The following is a 14572-nucleotide window of genomic DNA, read 5'->3' as shown; positions in this document are numbered from 1 at the left end:
TAGTGCCATCATCTCTTAGTAGAGATCTTTAAACTCTTCTAGAACTTTGGTGGCTGGTCACATTACCACACTTTGGTAATACCTCACTAATAATTAGGTGGTAGGATCTATATAGAATAATTTGCAAAGAAGAACCTCAAAATTATATTTGAAGAGCAAGCAGGGAGAAAAGTGCTGGATATAATCTAAGCAGATAAGGAGAAAATTGTGTGTGTGTGTGTGTGTGTGTGTGTGTGTGCGCATGACATATATATGTGTGTGGTTGCTTTAAATATCAGTGTTTTTCCCTTCCCCTATAAGTAACATTTGACTTAAGCCAGAGCTAATATTGTCAAATGAGCAAACATTCATGGATAAATGCCTCACATCTGGCAAAGTGAAGTTAGCTGACATTTACTTCATACAAAGGAACAAGGATTAAATCAGACAGAATCTCATAGGATCTAATATTGGTGTCTTTTTTCCCTCAGTTTTCTAGTTGTTTTTGAAGAAAAGTAGGGAAATTCATTATCAACTAGAAGGTTAAAGGGGGAAATCATATATTTTTTTTATTTTTAACTTACTTGTCCTATTCTATTAATAGATACATATTTTAAAAAAATTAAAAGTACAGACATGAACTGTAGATAATTTGGAAAATGCAGGAACATGATAACAAAAGGAAAAATGGCTCTGGACTCCTTAATTCAGGGAGTAACACTCTTAATATATTGTTGTGTTTCTTCACAGTATTTTCTGTGTATGGATGGAAAGATGATAGATATGTTTGAAAGAAAAATAGATGTAGATAGATGATAGGTAGATAGATTAATTTATACATACACATAACTATTATATTTACAAAACTAGAATCAAATTACATAATCTCTTTGTGATATGCATTTAATTTCAAATATATCCTAAATATTTTCTGATATATTTCCATAGTTTCATAAAACTTTTAAAATTATTTCACAATATTCTATCATAATTATTTTATAAGGTACCATTAAAGAAAGTTTATGAGTACATTTTCAAAAGATCACTTTGATATACCTTGGAGAATGGGATTTTGCTTAAGAGTGCATGTTGTAACAGAGAAATGTAGCAATAATCTAGACAAGAAATGTTGGAGAGATAAACCAGTGTTACAAATATGAGGATTGGGAAAATTGAAAGATTAAGAGGAATAAAGGATGATGTGGGTAATGAGGTAGATGGATGGTGGTATTTCATTATCATTGGAGAGATAGGAAAAGAAGTTATATTGTTGTTTTTAGAGGAAGTCAACATGTAAGTATCACTTCAGTTGATGCAAAAAGAAATCAGAGTAGACAACATTGGTAAAAAAATAAGAATGAAAATTGAAATTAAGAAAAATGTAATATTTTGGACAAAAAAGTTGAAGATAATAGGAAGCCAAATGAGACAGAGTAAAGGGCCTAGAAAATGATGATTAAAATAATCTCATAACATAAGAAAAAGTTAAAAAACGCTAGGAAGGATAAGAATTTTTTATGCATATTATAGAATGTATGTGGTGTATATGGAAGTTAAAAAGCATTGATAATAGAATAACCCAAACCCCAAAATCCAACAGAAGAATTAGAACATCACCAGAATCATTGAATAAATTCATGTTTTCCCATTCTGTGCTGTTCCTGTACCCTCTTGAAGTATTTTCTGTACTTTCACATTTATTATTATCTTGCTTTTTAAAAATATATATTCATATCTAAAAAAATAAAAAAATAAAAAAATATATATATTCATATCTAGTGCATATTTCCCTTGTTTGGTTTTGCATCAATTCTAATCCTTCAACTATACAACAACAATTAGTCATGTTTTTGACTAATATAAGGTGATATCTATTACAGGTGGAAACACTTTATCTTTACAAAGAAAGTAGATCTGAAATCTTAAGAACCATCGTAGCCATCTTGATTCCAGAGCTTCCAAGGAATATGTATTCTTCCTTACCAGCTATGAGTGTAACTTCTACTGATTTTTTCATGATCTGTGAAAGTAAAGTATCACTAAAAATTCTCTTTCTACATAGGAAGAAGAGAGGGGCACTCAAATAAACGTACACATAAATAGATAAAAATTAGTTTGATGTATATCCAACAGACATATACACTGATAATGCAGACCATGTTTTGTAATTAGTCAAAATTTTCTAGATGATATTTATCGTTCCCTCTTTTTTACCTATACCCACCCTCAGCTGGTTAGGATTCTCTATTAATCTAACTAATCTAACTGATTTTTGAGGTATTTGAGTCCTTTATAACCTTGTGTTTATTGAATTACTATCTTTTTCCACTGATATCTCTCAATCATAAAAGTACCAAGAAATGGGGCACCTGGGTGGCTCAGTGGGTTAAAGTCTCTGCCTTCAGCTCAGGTCATGATCGAGCCCCACATTGGGCTCTCTGCTCAGCAGGGAGCCTGCTTCCCCCTCTCTCTCTCTGCCTGCCTCTCTGCCTACTTGTGATCACTGTCTGTCAAAAAAAAAAAAAAAAAAAAAAAAAAAGTACCAAGAAGTGCCAGGAAAACATTTAGGCTACACTCAGAGTTTTCCCTTCCTCCACTTAGAACCCCCAACCTTATTTCCTCCTGGTACTCGAAATTGATCACCCTGTTCTGTCTATTGGCTCAAGAGTGTAAGGAGCTGTCTGGCAGCCTCACCTTAAAAGAAAACCAATGTTGTTTCTCATTTTGAAAAATTTTCCCCCATTAAGATTTAAGAACTCTAAACAAAAAGAGCCTAAGGTTGTAGGAAAAAAAAAGCAACGTTTTGCAAGCTGATAGTTACATGGTATAGTAGAGGGACCACTCACTCTGTTCCTTATGGTATTCTGGCTGTAGAAGAAACAACACCCTAATTGTCATTGTTTTAAAGCATATACTACATGGTATAGGACAGTACCCCAACTTCACTGGATATTATTTTTCGCAGGTGCTATAATTAAATCTTCCATAATTATATTAGGTTAGCTGACTAATGGTGGTAAATTTGATATAATCTGTGAAATCCAGGATCCATGAGCATTGGTTTTTGTTTCTTTGTTTTGTTTTTGTTTGTTTTTAAGAAATGTGTTATTTGGTTACAGCAATACAATTTGTGGTATTAGGATTGTAAATGGCTTCCTAAAACTATGAGTAGTGGTAGTGACAGAAGCATTGTAAACGGCAGTAAAAGGAAATTCATATCCCTTATCCCTTCCATATTCTTTCGCCAATAACCTGACTGATCTTCCTATAACAGGACGACATCAGGTGCTTAGCAGCCTTGATACTTAGATATGAGCAGTGAAATCATCTTTAGTGTTGGGAAGCTCTGTTATTGAGGCTGTGCATAGTTTGCATTTTTACATCATGACCACTTTGTAGATGGTTAAAGAATGGAGGTAATTGACATCTAAAACATGGGTCACTTTATCTGATGGAAAAAGTTATTTTTAAAAATCTTTTTGATGAGTATGAATAGGGGAAAGCTATACTCATAGACTAGGCCCATTTAGAGAAGTCAATTCACATGATTTTTATATAATACTTCCTTATCACCAAATCTTGTCTGTCTCAAGTCCCTGATCAATTAGCAAATGGCTACTGCTCGTGAATCCATGAAAACCCCCATTCCTTTGGCTATCACTTCTTCCAGGCAAAGGAGACAATCAGATACACAAGATATATTGCCTGAAATTTTGCTCGCTGAAAGAAATTCTATTTGCCACTGTCTTTTAGGGCCACCTTTGAGTAGAGCTGTAATATGATTTTAGACTGCAACTGACTCATGAAAAACATAGAGGTTAGGGATGTCAATGTCCATGTAGTTGTAAAATCTACAGTAACTTTTTACTGCCCCCCAATTTAAATATACTAGCCTACTGTTGACCAGAAACCTTACCAATAGCATGAAGAATGAATAACACTATTTTGTATTTTGTATGTTATAAGTGTTATACACTGTTTTACACTTTTTGTTATATACTTTTTAAAAAGATTTTATTTATTCGTTTGACAGAGAGAGAGAGAGAGAGATCATAAATAGGCAGAGAGAGGTCACAGGCAGGTGGGGGCGTGGGGGTAGCAGGTTCCCTGCTGAACAGAGAGCCTGATGCAGGGCTCAATCCTAGGACCCCGAGACCATGACCTGAGCCGAAGGCAGAGATGTAACCCTCTGAGCCACCCAAGCGCCCCTAAATACACTGTATTCTTAAAATGGAGTAGGCTAGAGAAAAGCAAATGCTATTAAGAACATCATAGGGAAGAGAAAATACTTTTACAATACCATACTGCATTTATCAAGAAAAAAATCCATGTATAAGTAGACCCTCACAGTTCAAACATGTGTTGTTCAAGGGTCAGCTATACTATAATCTAGTGCCAACAAATCTATCTATAAATCAGATTTGAGATATTTTTCTTCCTACATCAACCAAAAGTAATGAATTGCCCATAAAATCATAGAAATTAGTGTAGGAGTAGTTTTACTGAAGTCAGAATTACTTTGTGTCTTCAAACTCTACTCAAGGACTATCTAACATATACTGTTTCCATTTAATAGGGAATTCCTTTTGCATCCCACCACCCCTCCACCCTTGGCTCAGCAGATCACATAGCACTTAGTTTAAATGGACAGCTAAGTTACATAATCACTGTGACCCAATAGCCAAATCTTCAGATTCTGTGACAGTCCAATAAAAAAACAAAACAAAACAAAAACAACTTTTATTTAGAAAGAAATTATCTTCTAAGTCCTCTCATGTTACCATCACAAGTCTCAACTCCTTTCAAACTAATTCCCTACCATTTACATTAGTAAAGTCATTGGAGCCCATTTCATTGGCAGCATCTCCTACTATCAACACAACCACCAAAATAACTTTTTTGAGAAAGTTGGTTTGGTCTTAACCTTTTCTCAGTGTCTTTCTGATAAGGGTTCTAAACGCTTTTTTTTTTTTTTAATTTTTTATTTTTTATAAACATATGTTTTTATCCCCAGGGGTACAGGTCTGTGAATCACCAGGTTTACACACTTCACAGCACTCACCAAAGCACATACCCTCCCCAGTGTCCATAATCCCACCCCCTTCTCCCAAACCCCCTCCCCCCAGCAACCCTCAGTTTGTTTTGTGAGATTAAGAGTCACTTATGGTTTGTCTCCCTCCCAATCCCATCTTGTTTCATTTATTCTTCCCTTTTAAGAGACACAGTACAGGTTAGAATGAGCAGCAGCACATAATATAACATTTCTATTTTCTTAAGTATTTTAATTATTTCCCTCCATATTATGCTAGAAAGATTGTGGCATGCCAACTTCATTTCATGTAGACCATTTTTGAATACCAGGCATCAGTCAGCCAACCAAGATCACTCCCAGCATCTTGAAGCTAGAACATTAAATCCAAAATCTCATATAAATGAATATGAATAAATTTGGTCTGATCCAATGTTATAATTCATTTATAATTCATCCTTCCCAGACTAATACCCTAAGCATTCGTTTTCATGTGTATTCTCAGATATCTCACAATTAAAACCAGTAATGTCTCACAGTTATTTTGATGAATAAGCTTTTTCTCCATGATGCACAAGTTGTGATACTCCCCTTAGTAATAAATTCTGACAGTTTCAACAAAGTTGGTGGAGGTGAGTCTTGGAGAGAATAGATACCTTTTTTAGGAGGCAGCTGCCTCTAGTCAGGTCATTACAGTTTTTCAGGCTAGTCTCCAAAGATAGTGGTAAATGAGGCTATTTTTGGTGATAAGGAACATTAAAGGGGATTTGGGGGTTCTAAAGTTCCCAGCTTCATTTAATCTAGTTCCTCCCAAATTTCTATATTTCAAGTTTCAGGGTCCTATTCCATCCCAGATAATGCCCTCATCTTAATAAAAGAGATGTGGTTAAGTTTTACAACTCATGCAGTCATTTTGCAACCCAAACAATATGTTTGGGGGCATATCAGAAGCCACTGCCACCTTCAGGGCTGGAGGGATAATGGAAAGAGGTGATATAATAGGTCCCAGAGCCTTGGTTGTGACTGCTTTGTAGACCTAAGGCCAAAGAGAGATTGAGTCATGGTCTAGAGATAGCTTCTATTTAGATACCATAGGAAGCACATAGAGAAGAGGAAATATTTTGGACTAGAGAAAGCTTCTTCATAGTCTCAAATCACCAGCCCTTCTGATTGGCTAAACATACCAAGAAGTCAGCAGACATATGACATATGATGTGTTACAGAGAAAAAGGTGGGAGACTGTGGACAGTTATCTTAAAACTAAATGTCCAGTTGTCCAACATAATTCCGCAACATAATGAGCCGATCTTCTATGATGGACATTTGGGTTGTTTTCAGAATATATTTTAATGAAAAATAAACAGCATAGTTATGACTATTTTTGGCACATGTGAAAAGTTTTCTCCAGTGTATATTCCTATAATAGGATTAACACATTTTTAAATTCATAAGACAATGTGACATGCTTGAACTATTTCATCCTTTCTCTAATTATGTAAGAGTTTTTGTTACTTTATATCCTTGCCAATTTTTTTTTGCAAATTTGGAGATATAAAATCATAACTCAGTGTGGTCTAAGAGTGGACACATTTTTTTTTTTTCAGAATTAGAGCTGTGAGGTCTCATATGGCAGAAGAAAAGTGTTGATAAAAAAACCCTTCTAGATGAGGAAGTCAAAGATTTGAGAAACTAGGGTATTTTCTGAGTCATCACTATAAATTGTAAAGCCACCCAGATGATAGCAAGACTTGAGATAAAGAAAGTGGTAGAGGGCTGCCTGGGTGGCTCAGTGGGTTAAAGCTTCTGCCTTCAGCTCAGGTCCTGGGATCAAGCCCCGCATCAGGCTCTCTGCTCAATGGGGTGCCTGCTTCCCCCCACCTCTGCCTGCCTCTCTGCCTACTTGTGATCTCTCTCTGTGTAAAATAAATAAATAAAATCTTTTTTTAAAAAAAAGTGGTAGAAGCAGATGTTAATGTCTGAAATAAGAAGTAATTTGTTTATGATGTTATAATATTAATTTTTGGACTAGAGGAGGCATTTGTGAAATAAGAAGATACACCTAATCTTTAAATGAAAATTGGATATACTCTCTATTGGAAAACAAGCAACCTTCACTAGAATGAACACCAGCAGACAATGTTGTTTCCAGGGAGATCAGAGTTCAAAGAAGACATAGTATTGGGGGAAAAATGGGAAAGAGGTAAAGAAATAGGGGACATTTGTATTGAGCTTTGAAGTAGTATCTATAATACTTTGTTTTAATTATATTTCCAGGTGATTTGAAGTTATTCCAAAACAAATGTCTTATACTATAACATACCTTATTAGAGCTCGTAAATCATTTTTCAGGCTAAGATATCTATATCTACTTATATCTATATATGTATACATATATATATTTAAGTTACATGTAATTATGATAGAGCTTAATACTGTTAATACTCTTCCATTTCTAATATGTGATAAGCAGTCAGGGAATGAAATTCTTGTGTCTCAAATTTTTTCCTTAAAACTATGTAGATGAATTATTGTTTTAGTATTTCCTTGATTGAACGTTATAGGTAAGAATATTAAAGAGACCCCTAATATTCTTCCTTTATGGATATCCTACAGGTTTTCCCCTTTTCATTTTTTATAACTTTCTGATTGGAGTTTTATACAATTATTTCTGTATTTTTAACACTTAAAGAAAGTCACCATAATTTATGTAGACAGGGATATAGTTCTATTAATCTTCCTTGGAACCCTGCTGAACCCTTTCAAATTACAGACATGTGACATTCTTTGACTTTTTTTTTTTTAATTGTATTTCTTACTATAGCTTCAATTTCACTGTGCTCTGAGGTCTCTCTAGGGAGCACCAATTATCTCCAGGTTTAATTCTATTCTTGGTGCTCCAAACATACCCTCTTTGCTTGTTATTTTCATTCCTTTGCACCATCCTCCCCATTCTGGGACTTATTTTCCCTTCATATCACTTTCTATAGCATCAACTCTGTTATTTCCTTTTCCTAAAGCATAAGGGATTTTTCTCCCTGCTGTTGCATTTAATTTAATTTCGATATTTCCTATCTCATCCATCTCTGTTTTATTTTAGTCAGACTCTCAGTCAGAACTTTTGTCATGTATCTTTTGTCTATCATTCCACATTTCATCTGTTACAGAGGATCCAAGTTATATTGAATTACATTGAAAACACAGAGAGATAAATTCTTAGCATTTATTCTTTTTCTTACAGCAAGATTTTTTTTTCAAAGCTTCCTTTTTTTTTTTTTTTTCTTATCCTTGAATGGTATAACCATTTTTTTTCTTCCTTTTTGTCATTGTGGATATTTTTATAGGCTAAAAATGAGGGGGTTTATTCTTCTGTATTTTATAATATTAATACTAGAAAGATCTATTCAGGGATATCATTTGTATCATTTTTTGTTTCTGATGACAGAATGAAGAAATCAAAAAAATGAAACCGGTAACTGATTAACAGGACATTTGGAATTACAGCGAAGATGTATTCAGAAAACATTGAAAACTAGAACATTCCTCAGCTTCAGCATCAACATCTGCCAGGGAATCAGCAGAGGCCAGAAAACTGGCATATAAAGAGTTATGTCTTGTCTCGTGTCACAAAAGGATCAGGGTGAGAAGTTCTAAAGGTATGCACACAGTCATATATCAAGCATATAGATGCTCTGAAATCTTTAGTGTGTTAGTGATGTCTCCCTCTTGAACATAAGATGGCTGCAATCTTTCTTAGCATCGTACTTAGGAACAACTGTGGTTTAGCATGAGGAAGTAGGCACTCTGGTGACTATCTTTTTATTATATAGGAAAACATTTCCCAGAAGTTACCCAGCAAGGTTCCGTTGGTCAGGATTGTGTCCTATCACATTCATTAACAAAAAAGAAAAAGAAAAGACAAAGAATGTGCACATTTAGCATTTTTAAGAATGGCACACATTTTATTCATGGGCTTATGTCCTGGAGTACCAGAGAGGAATGTTTCTTTTTGTGGGACGAAGAAGAAATATTCAAGTGTTTCATCTTGCTCTGAACCTGTAGAACTACCACCATTAAATAGTCAGTAGTCTTTTTTTTTTTTTAATTCCCAAAAAGATGCTTACACTGATTGATTCCAAAGATTTTAGAAGACTGGTATGTAGATTTTTCCTATTGGTGTGGCAAATAGGCTAATCTGCTATCTTTGAACCATGTTTTGAACATTATTTAAATTAATATATCCGAAAGTGTGAAGGAATCCTAAACCAACCCCCAAAATTTTATGCTCTAGGATTCTAAAAACATGTCTCTATGTCCAGACTGATACAAAACCTAGAACAAGGAAAAAGCAAAAGTATCTTAATTTCATGTGACTGCCACCTCTATAGTAAACAATATTTCTATCTTTTGTTCATGTCATTAAGTCATGTGTCAGAGCCAAAGACTGTTTTTCTTCATCTTATTAGATGAACCTCACATAAGTCCAGTAAAAAAAAAAAAAAAAAAAAAAAAGTTGAGCTGGAGAAATGGTTGCTGTAAAATTGTTATATGTGTTCAAAGATCAAGCTAGCTGAGGTTAGTTGGGAGAAAATCTAGAGTAACCTAACAGAGGAACTTCATATCTGTCTTCTTTCCTTCTTTAGGAATGGTGAATCTACAGTAAAGGTGCTCAATTTATTATGTCCATCTTGTGTCTGGGCAGACTCCAAACTAAGCAACTTTGTGGTTTTGCTGCACCCTTTTCTGTACCCACACCTGTTACCCCTCTACTCCTGGCTGCCTTTCTGTTTATTTTAGCCACCAATAAAACGGTGATGTATAAACATAATCACTGGCTTCAAACACTACACTGTTTTGGGGAGGAAAGATGCTCAGGTCCTAAACTCCCTGTACAATGCAAAACTTCCCTTGCTTCCTTATCTTACTACAAATCAGTAAAGGGCTTCCGCTTAGGTGTTCTCTACTAACTTCCCAGGGATGGTACTGTTTCTCAGGAAAAGAAGCAAGTATAAAGTGTTTTTTGGTGACCTTCTCAAGTCTAGTTCTATATGCCCTATAGTTAATATTAATTCTTTATTGTTTCCTACATGTGGGTAGCATCCTTCTCTAACTATAAGCAGAATTTCAGATTTTTTTTTTCAAACTTAAATATTCTACTTGTCATTTCAATAAGAGTTGGGAACGAAAATTGGATAAGACTGTGCCTTTCTGCACCTTAACTTGATGTCTTTTATGCATTACTTTACTGCTAAAATGTAAGGGAACATTTTCACCCCTGAGAGAAAAAAAAAAAAGGAGCAGTAGTTTCATCCAAAAAAATATTTCTCTGAAGCGACTGGAACAAATGGAAATCAACTCAGTTTTCATTTTCTGCCTGTGGGTATGTTGTTGTTATTGTTGTTCAATTATAGATATGTAAAATTTTTGTGAACATAAATCAATCTCAGAATGTTCTTTAGTATAAGATAATTTCTCAGCAATTTATAAAGTGCATTCTAGAATAAAAAGCTTCATAGGATGTTCTGTACCTTGTCTCCTTCTAAGTGAGATCTCAAGGCAAAAAAAAAATTAATAAGTAATGAAATAGGTCAATTAAAACATCCATCAATCTTCACCATCCCCATACACACCACCATTTTAAAGAACACACATGCTCTTCTTTTCTCCAATCGGTTTCAGGAGAGCAACATCGGAATAAACAGTTCTCTTACCCCATGGTATTCAGAGGCGCTGACCAGAGCACAAAGTGCTTCGATGAAAGAGATAGGAAAGCTAAAAATACTGTAAGTTGATAAACACTTATGTTAATGAATACATAAATAAAATAAAAGAGATATCTGGAAGAATTCTTAATAAGAAGAATTAGTATGTATGAAATCTGATAATTCTTTTCAGAGCATATCTGCGGAAACATATCTATTGAAAAATCTTTTAAGAAAGACTTGAAATTTGAAGTACACCATGAGAAATTCTGAATGTAAAACCTACAAATATTCTCTAAATTATAATAAATGTCCTCAGGCCCTAGCACAGGAAAGCTTATAAAAATGGATGCAACCATTCTGGAAATAATTTTGTGAGTATTTAATGAATCTTAAATTATACATATTTTACCAGCCAGGAACTCCATATGCCCCAGTATTTATGTATCTTAGCAAAATGTAAGCCAAGTAAATAAAGAAACACATATATATGAGGATATTCATGACTCTGTGTGTATCTGTGCGCAAATGCAAGTGTGTTTATTTTGTAATAGCAAAGGGAGGAAAATAATCAAAATGTTCTGCAGTAAATGAATAGGTAATAAAATGTGATCTATAGAAACAATAAGACATCTTACAGCAGTAAATATAAATTACATCTACATACATCAACATAGACCTCGGGATGGATCAAAAGCCAATATTAAGAGGAAAAAACCCACAGCTATATTTACATTAATGTAATTTTATAGATATGAGATCATGAAGATGACTCTTAACAAGGAGATATATAAATGGTTTTAAGATCTACATTAGATATCAGTAAATTATAGGTAACGTGGGAGTAGGGAAAATGAGATAAAGAATGATAGATGAACCATAAAATAAATATATAGGGATTCTCTTTGGAGAAAAAGCAATAGTCTAATTTTGAAGGTTTTGATCCATTTAATTTCCAACCTGAAGTCAAATGTAAAATCAAAAGAGGAATAAAATAAAGTCAGACCAAATTTGAAAATATTACAGTTTTTTAAAATTTTTTATTGAAGAATAAATTCAAAACTATTATTAGGACCTTATAGTATTAAATTATGGAGTTCATTTTGCGTTTTAGTTTAATTATAAGAGGCACTTTGACCAATGACTTCTATCTCTGTAATACAATGAACATTTTTCATTATTTTATATGACATCTTATAAGCATTTACCACTCTGAAAATTCCAGTTTTAGTGATATATTTTCTTAGTTTCTCTGTGTGCTCATTATTCTGATTTTTCTTATTATTTCCCTCTTATTCCCTCTTATTCCCTTTCCTGGGCTACCCTTCTCTTGCAGGCATTTTCATTCTCCTTCTACCCCATAGTATTTATCTTTGGGGTCTCCAGTCAAAACCTCTCCATGGAGAATAGGATTTCAGTAGACTTCAAACACATCATTTCCAAATCTTAACATAGGATCTTTGCTTTGATAAACCCAGTCCTCCTCCAAGGTTCTCTATCTCATTAAGCAGCCCTATCTTTCCTTCTTCACCTATTTGTCATGAATCCCACATAACCAGCCCACTGAGCACTGATGAGTCATGTCATGAGTTTTGTTTTTGTTTTTCAAATTTATCCATTTTTTTCCATCTCCACTGTCACTCAATCATATCATGCCTGAAACATTTCAGTAGTTTTGTTTGTTTGTTTGTTTGTTTGTTTCCCTAAGAGAGAGAGAGAGAGCATATATCTTCTTTGGAAAAATATCTATTCAGGTCCTCTGCCCATTTTTTAATTGGATTGTTTGGTCTGTTGTTTTTATAGTGTTCTATAAGTTTGTTATGTATTTTGGATATCAACCCCTTATCAGATACATTATTTACAAATATAAGAAGAGCTAGAGTTTTAAAAATTACACGTAAACTTCATATTTTAAGTTGTTGGCACACACCTTAAATGTTTTAAAAATACTGTGTAAAATAAACAGTTGGCATCTGTAGCAGGATGTGGGCTATAGGCCATGAGATGGCAATCTCTGTCTTGCAGAGGCTGATTCTGTTAGAACATGTTTGTTGTCACATGTTCTTAAGCATTTTCAAGTCTCCAAATTTCTTAGATTTCTACATGTATGATTAGGAATATGTCATGTGGAAAGAATTTATGAACTTGATGTTTTATTTTTATTTTCCAGTAATTTCCATCATGATTAAGTTAACAGATAATAAAAAATTAAGAATTAATGCACAGATAAGAAGACACAGATGGTGGCTAAATGAAGTAATTTATGTACAACTTCAACTTTAACAGTTTAAAAACGAGTGCTTTCAAAGTAGAATAAAACACAACATAGACCCTAGGTGGGAGGCAGAAAACCTGGAATGCAATAATGATAAAATTAACTTTGCCTAAAAGCTTCCTAAATTAGATGCACATTATTAGCATGTGAGAAATAGCTCAGAGGAAATAATGCAGAATAAAGCAAGGGCAGGTACTTTCCTTTGTACAGATTTATTAAATTCTCACTTAAGTTCTGTGTAATTCTTCATGGCAACTGAACATATTTTGGAAAGACTTTAAAAAACAGTACAAGAATAAAGAAATCAGTAGTTGTCAAAAATAAGTGAATGATATCTCTATTCTTAATCTCAAAGGAAATGTGATAAGATACAGATTCATATAAAGTAGAAATATCCCCAACTAGAAATGTGACATAGGTACATAATCATTCACAAAAATGATTGTGGGAGTAACCAACAGTTGTATTGGAGCTTTGCACCTCTTCAGAATTAGGCTGTGTCAATAATGAATTTTGAATACAGAATCACAATCTAGATAGATTAGCTATCTTGCCTATAGAAAGAAAAATTCCCTAAGAGATGAGTTATTACAAAAAAAAAAAGAAAAAAAAGAAAAGAAAAGGAAAAAAAGGAAGAAGAGGAAGAAAAAAAGGCAGGTTAAATCCTTTCCATCTGAGAACAGGTGTTACCCCTTTTGTAATAAGAGGTTTTTCCTGGATCACATACCCTATCCTTCCCTCTGGGTTTTCCTGAAACAATTATCTGTTGGTTACTAATTATTGACTCATAGCCTTGACTTTTTCTCCCTTCGATCCACAAACATTCTTTATGTAATCTTTTAAAAAATTTTAAATCAGCATGTTATCTCACCCCAACTTTTCATCCTCAACTTCCGTCTTTTCTTTAGAACCAAACTTCTAGAAAAAGGACTTCATGTTTTTATCCCGTAATGGAGAAAGATCATATATATTTTTTCAGAATATACAAGTTCTTGTTGGTATAAGGGTCAGTTAAATGGTGAAGTTTTATATTCAAAACTAAAATTGCAAACTATCATCTCTTTCTTACTCTCTGCTGTAGACCTTCTTCATCTAAGTTAGATTATTTTGCTGATTAAGAACTAACGTGTGAAATGCTGTGCTGAATGTTTTATATGTATTAACTAATTTCATGCTGTCATAATTATTTACACTGTATTAGATCAGAATCCAAACTTCTAGACAAAACTAGGGGCAACAGAAGTTGTCCACTATGAATTCAGCATCTGAAGTTCAACTTCTGTGGCAATAAGCAGAACAGAAAAACAGCAAATAAAGGAAAGAACTTTTAGAATATTTTCTTAGAATCCATCAGTATATTTTCTTAGAGTCCTTTATCCCACTATATTCAGAAAAAATACCAAAATTGTGAGTTCTATAGCTATCAAAAGAAAAAAAAATGTGGGTATCTCATTCCTTCAGGGTTCTGGGATGACCACACACACACACACAATCTAGATGCCAAAAGTGCAGAAAGAAGCATGGGGTGCCTGGGTGTTTCAGTGGGTTAAAGCCTCTGCCTTCAGCTCAGGTCATGATCCCATCCTGGGA

The 14572-nt window shown here is 33.9% G+C and overlaps 1 long non-coding RNA gene across 1 annotated transcript in view; it reads left to right on the top strand.

Moving 5' to 3' along the window:
* Window positions 1-9881, top strand: part of LOC116567915 — a 93884-nt gene extending 84003 nt beyond the window's left edge. The window contains exons 3-4 of the long non-coding RNA XR_004276424.1: window positions 8451-8661; window positions 9649-9881. This is a non-coding gene — a long non-coding RNA (uncharacterized LOC116567915). The remainder of the gene's footprint in view (window positions 1-8450; window positions 8662-9648) is intronic.
* Window positions 9882-14572: the final 4691 nt, after the last annotated feature.

Source organism: Mustela erminea, chromosome 10 (assembly GCF_009829155.1).
Source record: "Mustela erminea isolate mMusErm1 chromosome 10, mMusErm1.Pri, whole genome shotgun sequence".
NCBI lineage: Eukaryota > Metazoa > Chordata > Mammalia > Carnivora > Mustelidae > Mustela > Mustela erminea.
Note: the sequence above shows the minus strand (reverse complement) of the source record. Positions and strands in the feature narration are given on the sequence as shown.